This window comes from Pieris napi, chromosome 17 (assembly GCF_905475465.1).
Source record: "Pieris napi chromosome 17, ilPieNapi1.2, whole genome shotgun sequence".
Taxonomy (NCBI): domain Eukaryota; kingdom Metazoa; phylum Arthropoda; class Insecta; order Lepidoptera; family Pieridae; genus Pieris; species Pieris napi.
Genome location: NC_062250.1, coordinates 10,018,119 through 10,030,685, shown reverse-complemented (window position 1 = coordinate 10,030,685; position 12,567 = coordinate 10,018,119).

Below are 12,567 nucleotides of genomic sequence, written 5' to 3'. Positions count from 1 at the left end.
GGCTGTGCACCAATGAACTTTCTTTCTATGTGCGCATTTAACATTTGCTCGAACGGTGAAGGAAAACATCGTGAGTAAACCGATATGTCATAGACCCAAAAAGTCAACAGCGTGTGTCAGGCACGGGAGGCTGATCACCTACTTGCCTATTAGATTTAAAAACGTTCATGAAACTTTCTTCTACTTGTTACTATTTCTTGCGACCATTTTTAAATTTTTCCCCGCTATCCCTTTTATTTCATTTTACCAAGTTTTTGGTGGGTATCCTCTCACTTTTCTTTCCACTGGGCCATTAGTAAGGATCTTTTTGACACATCTGCCATCACAAATGCGGAAAATGTGACCGGCCCATTTCTTCATCTTTTTTGTATATGTTACGTCTTTTATTTTTTACGGCTTCGTTTTTTACTTTGTATTTTAGTTTCAATTGAAGAATCGAGCGCTCCAAATGTACCAACAATTATGTAATTAAAATCTTTTTATACAAAATCGAAAATAAACAATACAACAACGCATTCACGGGCCAAACAAATGATGTTATTTATTTGCACCGCAAAAACTTTAATTGCACCTTCAGATGGAACAATAGTTCGTAAAATGAATAAGGGCACGAAGACTTCACGTATCGATCAGGTTGCACAGGTGCTCTCTTGAGTGCGCTCTCACACTTGCCTCGTTAAAAATTTACAACGCCTTACGTTGTGTTGAATGTTCAAACACCTTCCCAATTGTTTGTAGGATTCTCTTAACAGAATATTACATGTAAAACCACTGGCTGACATCGTGTGCTTAGTGGTTACTTACTCATAGTTACTTACTTACTTACTTATAGTTTAGTTTCATTTTGTGAATTTAGTTCGGGTAGACGCTGAAAGTATACTCTACATACCAACCTATGGAACATATCGCTATGGTACCCATAGACATTTTTCCGGAATAAAAATACCTATATAAAACTATTTTTTTTATATGTTGCTCTTCGTAGAAATCTTCCTCAGAGTTCAAAGAATAAATAAAATAAAATACTGCTCCAATTGGTCGAGCCGTCTTCGAGTTTTGTAATATATTTTGCAATTCATTATTAAAAGCGCGACCGCCGCTACGAAAACCCATGTGAAAGTTCGAAAAGTGAGTTACAGAATCGCAAGGCAGATACAAAAATCTGGAGCTATAAAAAAGATTATATTGTTACTGCTTTTTATTATCAATGCTCATGCGTATTATTTTTAATTATATACTAAATGATTTTAGAGAAAGATTTATACTCGAAAGTGCAATTACAAAGTCAATTTTCGCCTTCTTTCGATTTTACCTACGCTTTTCTGTTCCTCTCGTGGCTATAACTGTTTAAGCTATACAAAATGCAAGTAGGAATTAAAGTATTAGAACAAAATCGATTTAGTAAAGGAACAAACGATTTGCTGTTAATCAAATGCCGGGGCTATCGAGTTTCCTTGCTTCATGCACTGCGATTACTTTTTGTCTGGTTTTCCAAGATCCTTTCACAGCCAGCGAAATTGGATGCATACTGCGCTATTGCATTTTGTTTGATTACTATTTGAACTCGAACAAATTCACTCTTTATAGATACCAGATTATATTTAAACTGGTCTTTTTTATAACTGAATATGGTCTAAGATCATACAACGTCTCACCGCCACACTTAATTCGATATTACCTATTATAGTTATTAATTAGCTAGCGTGTCACTGTTTGTTTCTATCACGGGAGATTTGGGTATGTTATAGGAGGATTATGAGCTAATGAATATACGTTTAATATTTATTCTTGGTTGAACAGAACCTGTAATCGTAGATTTGAATGATTCGCTTATCTGGGTCTGTTATCTAAATATTATGAGATGTTTTGATTATAAAATTGGGCATTACAGTGTTGTTTGCTATGGAGAAATCGACCGTGAATTGATGAGGGGTCGTGTGCTACACTCAAATTTTGAATCAATGGATTTTATTATGACTACAGCGAAAGTGAAACAGGTTCACCGCTCTTTCTAGATATTATGAATTGGTCGTGTTCCTATTACTCTCAATCACAGCAGTATCGTGTATGATAATAGCATGTACTGCTGTATGGTTATTTTATAGATTTTAATAACATACTGTATATTTGATTGTTATGTTTAGCTTTTAATAAAGTATTTCAACTTTAAATGAAAAAATTGTGTCACGTCAATAATCATATAATGCAAATATTCGATATAACTATTAAATTCTAATGGTAACACATATTATAAGTTAAAGGACTGCTGTATAGGCTTTGTGTTGTGTCATATGAACTGTAAGTTCAATGTCACGAGGCACATACAATTGGATTGGTACGTTTCTAGGGTTGATCACCGCCATAAAAAATTCAATCAAACAGCCGCATAAGTGTGTTGGTTATTGTGGCGCTGAAAAGGACTGAAAAGAAGAAGAAGATAATAGTTCTTTACGTCGTTTTTAATAGAGTTGTATGTTGCACTTAATTTTCAATATTCAATTGTTTATAGTGAGAATTCGTAGTAGTGACACAATTCTGATTGCCTTTAAAAAACATTTTACCGGGAATAGCTCTTTGACGTGCAGTGAGCCTCCCCCGGGCACCAGTTGTGGGCACTGACAGAGCAAATAGGTGAACACTTATTGCACAATATATTCAGCGTTTATTAAAATGATGGAAATATTTCGTTCAAAGAATTCTCTTGACAATTAATGCTTCATTTTATAAGGAAAAGCTATGAGTGTAGAAGGAATAACGCAACAAATGACAAAACGTTTTTCAAATTAAGATGTATCTGAGGCCGGAGTATGAGTATTTATTCCTTTATTATACTATATTTCTTTCAGGAAATGTATAGATTACATCTATATTATTTCGTTTTTAATGAAGTGTAAGCCCAGCCTTGCGATTCTGTAACTCACTTTTCGAACTCGCACAGCGGTTTTCGCAGCGGCGGTCGCGCTCAAATCAGTCGAAAATCAGTTATTTTTTAGTTTAGTAACCACTGTGTGAGTTCGAAAAGTGTATCTGTTCTGTCAATATATCTTAACGTTATTAATAAATAGCTTCAAACTGTTTAATTAGCTTATTACTATAGTTAATTTTTATTTTATTGAAAAATATACACAACAATAATAATATTTACCGAGCAGTGTTAGCGTAGTGGCTTACGACTGATCCTCAACCCTGAGATCGTGCGTTCGAATCACGGCTGTGCACCAATGGAATTTTCTTTCTATATGCTCAATTAGTGCTAGCTTCTACGACGAATGCAATATCGTTAGGAAACCGGCATGTCACAATGGAAGACATTGAAAGCACAGAAGGCTCACCTACTTTTCTATGATATTAAAAAAAAAATTCGAGAAACAAATGAAGTCTCGGGCCCAATTAAAGTTGTAGTGACACTGAATTATTATTATTAATAATAATATTTATTTGGCACAAAAACTACAGAATGTATGAGAATAAGGAAGGTATTTTGAATAAAACCCATGTTGTATCACGGAGATGTTCAAGTGAAATGAAACCGAAAATCAATACGCATCCCATTGAAAATATCGTCATAACAACATAACAATGTTCTCACGCCCGCCCTGAGTACGTACTTTGGGCGGGCGGGAACGCCGCCGGTCATTTTAGTTACAAAACTAAGGGACGAAGCTTTTGTGTGTTCTTGTTAAAAAATTCATGAGTTAACACCTGCGCTTTGTCGAAAGCGTATTATGATGCATATGATTTTGTCGAAGTTGAGCTTTTGGAAAGCTCCGTTAGCACTATTATATCCAAAACTCAAAGTTGACGTGAGTGAAAAACATAAATATATTATATCAATAAGAAGCTTTATCTAATGATTTACTATAAAAATATACTATTTATAGCAATGAAGATAAGTTTACTTAGAAAAAAACACAAAATCTCTTCAACATTTCATGTCTGGGCTGATCACCTACTTACCTATTAGATTTAAAAATGATCTTGAAACAGATTCAGAAATCTGAGGCCCAGACCTAAAGAGGTTGTAGCGCCACTGATTTATTTATTTATTTATCCCTAGTTCACAAATACAGTTCAAAATCACTTTTACAGAAAGCTCGTTTCAGGTAGAACTTGGCAGAAAGATTTTTGATATACTATATATGTGACATTCCACATATGCATTACCTATACAGTATTACACAACGTCAAATCCAATCGTTACGAAAAAGGGTCTAAAAGTATAATAATGGAAATGGCAATACGCAATAAAGGTAAGTACATTTCAATTACCGCTATGACTCAGCTGTTTAATATTCATGAACGTTATAAAGCAAATCGAAGCGATTGGCCGAAGCTCGACATTACTTTTATGTGCAAGGGTGAAATGGCGAAATATCCATTTGTCAGAAAAGAGAAAAGGAAATAGTTTCCTCCATATTTTTTTATATCACACACTACGACAATTGAAAAAAATAATGTTCCGATATAAAACAGTCAAACATAACTTACTCGTAGTGATATGTATTTATTTCAAAAATAAGATATCAATTAATATAACTATAGACACATAAAACTAATAATAAAATAATATACATTGAAATAAATAACTAAACTTAACATAAACTAAAATACTTACTCGTAGTTATATTACTCTCAATAAAATTATAATCAATTGATTGCTAGTGCCTAGTTCGAATTGAGAACTTGATAGCAGCTGTCAATGTCATACAATTGTCAAACTTTAACAAATTAATCTAGTGAAAACCGCTGCGCATATATAACGCTACTCAAAAACTACTAATATAAAACAATAAGAAATTGATACAATGTGTAAATAAATATGCTTTTACGATTTATATTTATCCCAAAATTATTTACATTTATGTAGAAGTTAAAGTAATAACTGTCATCGTGTTTCGCGTCACATAAAGTCCGCATGAATGACACGTCTGGACAGTTTTATAATGTTGAATTCAATATAAAATGTAAAATTTCAATTGTATTTTCTTTATGCGTTGTTTTCGAATAAATTGAATATTATATGACAGAAAAATGATATTGAAGATCCTTTATTCGCGTTGTCAGAAATATACCCTTTGTGACTTTGTCTTTCCAAGTTCCGAGGTCATATTAGTCAGGGGTCATGGTAAATTCCTAGACCTAACATAATACTAGTTTATACAATTAATGAGTCACAAAGGTCACGAAAGCAAAATTTCTTTGTACAAATTACTCTGTCATAGTGTCATTATAACAAAAAACGTTGTGGGTACCGCGGCACAGTTAATGTCACCTGTGTATATAAATTTGAATTAAAAATAGATTTAGTGCATTAGGGGTTGTAACGAGGGAACTATTAAGCAACTGTTTTCCATCGTGATTTGTGAGCAATCAATAACAGTGATATTTACAGTGATTAGGCCGTGATCGATCAATTTGCTAACCGCCATACCGCCTTGGACATTCCTCGTTTGGCTGTAGTTAAATATTAGTATAATCATTGCATAAAACTGAAATAGTACAGTGAAGTGAATTTTACTAGTGTCTTGTGGTCATCAAGTACTTTAAAGTATAACATACAGAATATTTGTTGAATCTAAATCTTAATTTGTGTTGTATACGATTTATTCGGCATACAAATAAATAGTTGGTTGGCACTTGGCAAGTTGTTGACGGCATCGTGCACCTGGTTGCTGTGGATCGAGCCTTGACGCACACATAACTACCATCCGAATATTACGTCTTATAGCATATATTTTGTTTTTCTTTTTTTTTTTTATCAATCTACATTTGAATAATCATAGCTATATTTCATAATGCCTAAGTGTATTGCTTGCTCCAGGGATCTAGACGTAAGCAAACAAATCAGATGTACGAAATGCTTTAGAGGGTGTCACAATAAGTGTGCGAATATAACGTCTGATGTAGAAATCGATTCCTGGACGTGTCCACCTTGTTCACGCAGAGAACATCGCGGTCAGAGTACCTCTCCTGACAAGGTTCAAGCAGTAACGACACGACGCAATAAAAAGGATACAGGGCTTTGTGACCGCTTCGTATCGAGAGACGATTTGCAAAAGTTAATCACTGAGGGTATTAATCAGGCTATTGATTCCAAACTTGGTCACTTCGAGTCACTGAAAGTGTCTCTCTTTGTCGAGATAAGGGAAGAGATCAATTCTTTCATCAACCCCTTCTTGAAGGAAACTGAGTGTCTAAGAGAAGAAGTAAATAAATTGAAGAATGATATTCAAAGTAATAATTCTATTATAGACGATCTACGATGCCAAATAAATAAGCAACAACAGTGGAACAGAATGAACAATTTAGAGATTGTTGGGCTGCCACAAACCAAGAATGAATCTACTTGCGCCTTAGTAAAAATAATAGCAAAACATGCAGACGTAGTATTGCGGGATGATGAGATCGAATTTGCTAACCGCATACAGCCGAAGCAATCTATGCCAGGCAAAGCAAAAACAATCGTGGTGCGCCTGAAAACACGCGAAATAAAAGACAAAATATTATCTGGCTTACGTAAAAAACGGGGAATCCATACATCTGATATAGGAATGTCAGGGGATTCAAAAAGATTCTATGTAAATGAGCATTTGACCCCAGATAATAAGCATCTTCTTAAAAAGGCGAAAGCGCTGGCAATCGATAAAGGTTTTAAATACGTATGGGTTCGTAACTGTGGAATTTTTTTACGCCGAAACGAAGAGTCCCCTGCTATAACCATAAATTTCGAACGGGATTTGGAAAAAATAAATTAATAAACCTACTTTTATCTGTTAATCGTATATATCATTGGGGAGTAGTTGCGTGTTCCATGTTAGATTTAAGATATTTCCTTTGTTTTTGCCTCTTTAAATTACTACACCTGTTCTTCTGGTTCCATATGGGCCAAAATTTTGTGATGATTTTAACGATACATAAGTTCAATATTAATCTTAGTATTATAGACTACTTAAACTGTTCATTTCAAAACCTAAGATTTCATTGTTCATTGAAATATAATTATAGCACCTTAATAACAAAGCCAAATAACAAAATTATATTAAAAGTTTACACTAAAGTTGGTACAATCTCTAGGTATTTCGATGTTTGACAAAAGTTTAACTTTATTTTATCAAAACGTTCGTGGCTTGCGTACAAAATCAAACGAATTTTATCAAAATCTTCTTACTTGTACTTTCGATGTTATTTTAATAACTGAGTCATGGCTTAATAGCAGTTTTTATGATAATGAACTGTGCAGTGATGAGTACCAGATGTTTCGACGTGACAGAAGTAAAGAAACCTCCAGTAAAAATATAGGCGGAGGGCTGCTGATCTATGTATCTCGTTATTTAAAAGCATATGAGAGGGCGGAGTGGAACTGCAATAGTGTTGAAACACTCTGGATAACTATACCCCATAATTCATTGGCAGTCAACGACCGGCGCAGTCTCCATATCGGTCTTGTCTATATACCTCCAGACTCTATGCAGGCTGAAAGACTTGAAACGTTTATTTCCTCGTTTAGCCACATAATGGACACAAATATAAGTGATAACTTTATAATAGTCGGTGACTTTAACCTCCCAAATATTAATTGGACGCCTTTGGGACCCATTCTATTAAAAAAAGGAACATCTAAAATACAAAATGTCTCCGAAATATTTTTAAATGAAATTAATATTTTAGGCCTAAAACAACATAATGTGTCGTCTAATAGTAGCAATAATGTCCTCGATTTAATTTTAAGTAATGTTTCCATCGACAGTTCGACAACTGATATGGCGCTAGTCAAACCAGACATATATCATCCTTGCTTAAAGATCGATGCTACCGACTTAGTTCTATGTAAAACCATCCCAAAAGCACAAATAAAATATAACTTTCGTCGTGCTAACTACGAGGATATTAATAAAGCGTTGTCGAATATTGATTGGGTAAAAGTTTTAATTGGAGGTACTATTGATGAAGTGACAGGTAGTTTCTATGTAATATTAGATAAAATAATTTCAAGTTCTGTCCCTAAAAGCCGGAGTATTGGCAGAAGCAAATTTCCTATTTGGTACTCAAGCTCTTTGAAACATATAATAAAAGATAAATTAAAAGCTCACAAGCGTTGGAAAACTTATAGGAATCCAAGAGATTATGATGAATTTTCGCTGTTACGCGCTAGGCAAAAACTTGTATCTAAGAAGTGCTTTGATATGTATGAGAAGAGTATCCAAAATAATTTGAGTAAGGATCCCAAAGCGCTGTGGTCATATCTGAGAAACAAACGCCAATGTAGCCCAGGCTACCCTAACACAATGATTCTCGGAGATGAAGTCTACTATACAGAAGCAGACGCTTGTGAAGGGTTCAACAGGTTTTTTAAAAGTGTTTTTCAACACCCAGATGATAGTTACAATCTTCAACATCTACCTGAATCCGATTATACATGCCACCAAGTAGTACTGACCGAGGATGAAGTCTGTAGGGAGTTGAAATCTTTAAATATTAATAAAGGTTCAGGGAGTGATGGAATACCTTCAATTTTTCTCCAAAAATGCTATAGACAACTCTCTAAACCCTTGACAAATATATTTAATCAGTCGCTTAATGTATTCTGTAGTTTCCCGTCCAAATGGAAAGAAGCCCACATTGTTCCGATCCACAAAAAAGGGTCTAGAAATAAAATAGAACATTATCGACCAATTTCAATTTTAAATTCGTTTGGTAAATTATTTGAAAAATTAGTTAACAAAACGTTGAGTCCTCTTATTCTAAGACAATTACCACATCAGCAACATGGTTTTACAAAAAATCGTTCAACTGTCAGCAACCTCACCGTTTTTACTGAGTACATTTTAAAGGGAATGGACGAAGGAGAACAAATTGATGCGATCTATACGGATTTTGAAAAAGCTTTCGATCGAGTTGATCATGTCATTCTCCTACATAAGCTATTAGCGCTAGGAATCCGTGGGGATCTATACAGATGGATCAAATCCTATGTAACTAATAGAAGGCAGGCGGTAGTAATGGGTGGACATAGGAGCACATTTATAAATGTGACATCCGGTGTACCTCAGGGCTCTATACTGGGTCCGCTGTTGTTTAATGCTTATCTTTATGATATACAGAATTGTTTCAAGTATTCAGAATATCTTATGTTTGCAGATGACAAAAAAATATTTCTAAAAATTAAATCTATAGAGAACTGTGTTCAACTTCAACAGGATCTTAGTAGATTGGAAATTTACTACAAAAGAAATAAACTATCCTTAAATATTGGAAAATGTAGTAAAATTACTTTTACTCGCAAACATAAGAAAATACAATTTTGTTATAAGATAAGAGATACAACAATTAAACAGGTGAATTTGGTTAGAGACTTGGGGATACTACTAGATGATAAGATGTCTTTCTCAGAACATATAGATAATATAACAGAAAAAGCATATAAACAACTTGGATTTGTCAAACGAGTATGCAAATCTTTCAAGAATATAAAATGTATAAAATGCCTGTACTTTGCTTTTGTTAGGAGTGCACTGGAATATGCATGCACTGTTTGGTCCCCAACCTACAAGAAATACATTGAAGCAATAGAAAACATTCAAATAAAGTTTCTTAAGTTTTTAAGTTTTAAGGATTTCCGAAAGTACAGTAGCTATATAGATTCCTGCAAGTACTTTGGTATTGAACCATTAGAATGTCGACGTAAACAATATGACCTTATATTTTTACACGCTATTTGCAACGGTTTAATTGACTGTCCTGACTTATTGCCGCTTTTACTTTTTCACGCTCCTTCTTCACACAATACAAGGCAAACGCAACTATCTAAAATTCCTCGGTTTAATTCAAACTATTTGCGTAACTCAGTCATGCATCGTATACCTTCAGATTATAATAGGAATTACCAGCAAATAGAAATATTTAATGTATCTAAAAAATGCTTAAGAAATGATATAAAAAATCTAGTATCTTTTATTAGATAGAATGGCTTTGTTATTCCTTCTTTATAATAAATATGTTGTAATGAACTGTGAATCGTAGAATTTAGAATTTACATACATACATACATTATATTCTTTGTAATTTTTTTTTTGTATTTTTTGTATTTGTATAGGTGTAACTGTGTTTTGTGTATGTTTAAATGTGTATTCCTTTTTTGGCTCTTGTGTATAGTGTAATTTTTTGAATATTGTTTAGTACTTGTAAGTAGCTGTAGGAATACCATTAAGCAAATAAATAAAATAAATAAATAGAAGTGTTTAGATTGTAATTGTTTAGTAGAAATTCATTTGGGTTTCTGGAACGTCGTTTCTTGATTTAATTCATTTAACTTTTTTACGGCTATTTACAAAATACTTTATACTTACTGTTCGGGCTGCTGCCAAAACACTTTAATGATATTTAAATAAAAGATTGCTTTGCTCTTAAAAACTAATTTAATGAGTGATCGCGGTGATGGTTGATGATACACTGATGTTATAGAAAAGCGTCGCGCGCAGGCGGCGATCTAACTATATGTACTTATGCTATTTTACAAGGTGTTCGGTTACTTTCCGAACATGCTCCCGGGCGGGAGAAAAAAAAAATGCTTAAAATTATACATAATAATGAGAGAAAAAAAATTTACTGATAAAAAATTAATAAAAAAATGAGTGTTTATGTTACACGACACTATCTTCGATTATCGAGAATGCCTTTCGCGCACTAACACTTTCACTTTCATTGTGAACCACTGATTTTATTTCACCATTGTCACTGCGTTGCGCGCCCGGTGAGAGCACCAGACGCCGCCGACGCCGACACCTCCTCCAGGCGACGACGAGCGCCGCGCACGCGCACTCGGCGTTAAATAGCTTGGTAGTTTCTTTGCTTTTGAAGACAAGAGAATTTTAGTTGCCCGTAATATCCAAGCTAACACCCGTCTGGCCTTTCTTATAGAGCTGTGTTTTGCTAGTAAATCTGTTATGATGTTTTGTTTATATGTGCTTTTTTGCTCGTTGTTGGCCTGAATGACGTTGGTGTGTATTTTATTACGTAACTCCTCTTCTGTAGTATATGTTTTGATTTCAGATTCTTTATCTTCATTATTTGGCAGCCCGTGCCACCATAATTTATGCTTAACCAGCTGAGTTGTGTAGATACCTCTGCTGGCTGCGTCAGCAGGATTTTGATCGGTCTTATCTATTAAGATTTTCCGAAACATTTTTTCTATGTCGGCGACGAAGCCGACTTTATATTGTCTCCATGATACAATTAGTGATTGCAAGTCTTTTTGTAAATTCGGACCTTTGTGCGTTAAATAATTAAGACTGAACCCAGACGACGTCCTTGCTGACCCACTGTAAACATAGCGTAGGAATTTGCTCGCGTCGGCACGCTGCACGCCGTGGTGCGGGAGATAACATACCGGGGAAGCCCTTTCGTTATATATACAAGGTGTCATATGACCTAAGTCTAGATATTCCTGCATGAATTGTTTGTAACTTGTTGTCAAATTAGGATCCTTTGCTAGTTTCTTTTCGATGTTTCGATATTGTGCTATTGCTATGTGTTTAGACTCTCCTAGTTTCTCTTCAAAATTTTCTGTCATTGGTAACCTGACCTGGTACCGTCCGTCTTCGAGTCTTTTTGTTGTTTGCTTGTAAAAGTCAATACAATGTTGATCATCTGTGGACATTGAATACTCCTCCGTTATACCCTCGATCTCCCGAAATTGTTTCAGGTCTTCGAAGTTGCTGAGTACAACGTTGCAGTGAAATGTTAAGGGCATGTTTCCGCAGAGAATCCAGCCAAGGCGCGTTTGTTGTGCTATTGGTTGTGATTGATTTTCGCCCTTGACTATCCCGCTTAAGATTATAGATGCGTAGACATCCGCTCCGAATAGTAGATCGATTGGTCTGCTAATATTGTAATTAGGGTCCGCTAATATTATGTTATCTAAATACGGTAGAAGCGGTCTATCGAAGCTGTGATTCGGCAAGCTTTTGATTAAGTTGTTTATAATTAAAACTTCGGTTTCGAATGAGTAATCATCGTTGACAGACGCGCACTTGATAGTGAGCATGCCTTTGCAATTATTCTGCTTTTGACCGACTCCAAAGATAGAGCCGTTGCATTTTTGCCGTTGTAAACCTAATGATTGAGCAGCCTTTTCCGAAATTAATGATATCTGGGATCCTTGGTCAGTCAGGACCCTCATTATTTGCTGTGAACCATCGATTGCCGTGATTTTGACTTCTGCGGTTGCTAAGAGAACTTCGGTTGCCTTTCCCACGGCTGCATGGGGCGTAGTTGCTGCGTTGCTATTTGGTTGGACGTGAGACTTCGAAGTACTTGCGGTTGATATGGTTGGTTTTTGCTTGCTAAAGGCGTCATGTAACAGGCTGTTATGATTTTCATTACACGTACGACATCGTTTTATTGAATAACATTTATTATTTTTATGAGAATACAAACAGTTTGCACAGAGTTGTAACTTTTGCACGGTTTTAAGTTTCAATTCGCACGGCATTTGCAAGAAATTATTGCATTGGAATATGCCGTGTGCCTGGGAACATAATGGACATATGATACCCGTAGATACGTGAA